This window comes from Nelumbo lutea, chromosome 8, assembly GCF_056320005.1.
Source record: "Nelumbo lutea isolate HS-2025 chromosome 8, American lotus-T2T, whole genome shotgun sequence".
NCBI lineage: Eukaryota > Viridiplantae > Streptophyta > Magnoliopsida > Proteales > Nelumbonaceae > Nelumbo > Nelumbo lutea.
The window spans coordinates 55,058,306-55,060,575 of NC_142691.1; the positions used below are offsets into that span (position 1 = coordinate 55,058,306).

A 2,270-nucleotide genomic window follows, 5' to 3' on the forward strand; every position below is an offset into this window, starting at 1 on the left:
TGGGTTGTGTACCACTTTGATGTTAAATCTGCCTTTTTGAACGGAGAACTAGATGAAGAGCTGTATGTTTCTCAACCTAAAGGTTTTGTTAGTGGCGATGACAACAAAGTTTACAGGTTAAAGAATGCCTTATATGGCCTAAAACAAGCCCCGTGAACTTGGTATAGCAAGACCGACTCCTGCTTTTAGGAGAATGGATTTGAAAGGAGTAAAAATGAGCTAACGCTTTATGTGAAGAAGCGAGGTAACTCTGAATTTTTGGTAATGTGTCTTTATGTTGATGACATAATTTATATAGGGTCTTGTAAGTCTCATGTTGAGGAATTTTAGTCTTGCATGATGAAAAAGTTCAAGATGTCAGATTTGTGTTTGTTGCATTATTTTCTTGGTTCGGAGGTGAACCAAAGTGCAAATAGGATTTTTATTTCTTAAAGAAAATATGCTAATGATTTGTTGAAACGGTTCAATATGTTAAACTGTAAAACAGCTCCAACTCCCATGAATGTGAATGAGACATTCATAGCTAATGATGGCACCGGAATGGCGAGTGCGAGGTATTTTAGAAGTATGGTTGGCAGTTTGAACTACTTATCTCACACAAGGCCTGATATAGCATTGCCTGTCAGCGTTGTTTCTAGATTTATGCATAGCCCAACAATGCATCACCTCGGGGCAGCAAAGGGGATCCTTCATTATGTTGCTGGAACTATTGATTTTGGAATTTGGTACTCAAAAGTATCAGATTTCAAACTTTTGGGTTTTATTGATAGTGACTGGGCAGGTTGTTTGGATGATAGAAAAAGCACTTCCAGCTATGTTTCCTCCATTGTTTCGGGTGTTATTTCATGGAGTTCAAAGAAGCAAGTGATTGTGGCATTTTCATCATCAGAAGCAGAATATGTCGCTACAATGACATTAATTTGTCAAGTAGTTTGGCTAAGGAGATTGTTAGCTGATTTTTGCCAAGTTCAAGAAGGTGCAACTCAAGTGTTTTGTAACAACAAGGCAACAACAGCTATAGCAAAAAATCCAGCTTTCCACAGCAGAACAAAGCACATTGACATCCGCTATCATTTCATCCGAAATCTGGTTGCTAAAGGTACAATAGAAATGAAGCATTGTGGGACTAATGAACAAGTAGCTGACGTTCTTACCAAGTCACTACCACGTGCCAGGCATGAGTACTTCAGATTGCAGATGGGAGTAACAAGTTTTGAAGCAAGGGGGAGTGTTGAATAATGCTTCAAACTTAGTGGGAATGTTGAATGGTGCTTCAAACTTAGTGGGTGATTTACTTCCTAATTGTTAGGCATTATTTTTGAGTTAGTGGACCATGTTTATCCACTTTCTAATTTAATTGCTTATTTTTAGCTAAGGTTAATTTTGCTATAAGCCTATTTATTTGGACCCCAAACGTTGCTTTTTTGAATATGAATAGAATTGGTTGTGACTTTGTTTTTTTTTTAACATAAAAGTTCAATTTCCCAATAGATCTTGATTTTTCATGTGTGAAATCGGTTCCTCATTAATACAGATACTTCAATTGCGCGCATGTGCTTTTTTCGTTGCAATCTTTTATATTAATACCCTATCAAATGAGAGCTACGATTGATTATTGCAGTCTTTCATATTGTCTTTCATTTCATTTCATGCGCATTAGGCTGCAGCGGCAGAGCTCCATGCATGAATGAATGAATGAATGGGAAAGAACATGCTTTGTTTCCAAAACAAAAATTTATTTTTATTTTAAAAACCAATATTTTGTTGGTTCCAAAAACAATATTGCTTTTCACTTGTAAAATAAAAAACAAAGTTCAAGAACATGTTTTGTTTTTTTGCTGATATAGTGATTTCAAAAATAAATGAAAATGTCGGAGTGCGCCGTAGTTGTGAGCTTTGAGAAGCTCATGGCTGGCTTAAAGAGATAGAGTTACCACCCATTTTTTAGAGGAAATAGGTCATCATTTTCAGACTTGAAAATTCAACTTTAGATCTTTGATAGTGACTCCATTCTCCATGGGGAAGGCACTAAACCAAAATGCTTTGGGTCCCAAGGATTGAGAGAGGGAAGGTGTTAAGGCACCCCTCTCTACAAACTGCTATAGCAGCCCATTACGAGAGTAATTTGGACTCAAATTTTAGTGAAGCATGAATTGATAAGATTGTTCAAAGCTCTTAAAATCTAGCGAAAATGTTCCCAACCTCGCCGAGAATTGATTTAAGGTGATGTTATCGGGTCTTAAGTATTGGTTTCCCTAAATCTCTCACAT

General features: G+C 36.7%; 1 pseudogene; it reads left to right on the forward strand.

Annotated features, from left to right (window-relative positions):
- Nucleotides 1–498: 498 nt before the first annotated feature.
- Nucleotides 499–1,239, forward strand: LOC148844255 (secreted RxLR effector protein 161 pseudogene; annotated as a pseudogene).
- The last annotated feature ends 1,031 nt before the right edge of the window (nt 1,240–2,270 follow it).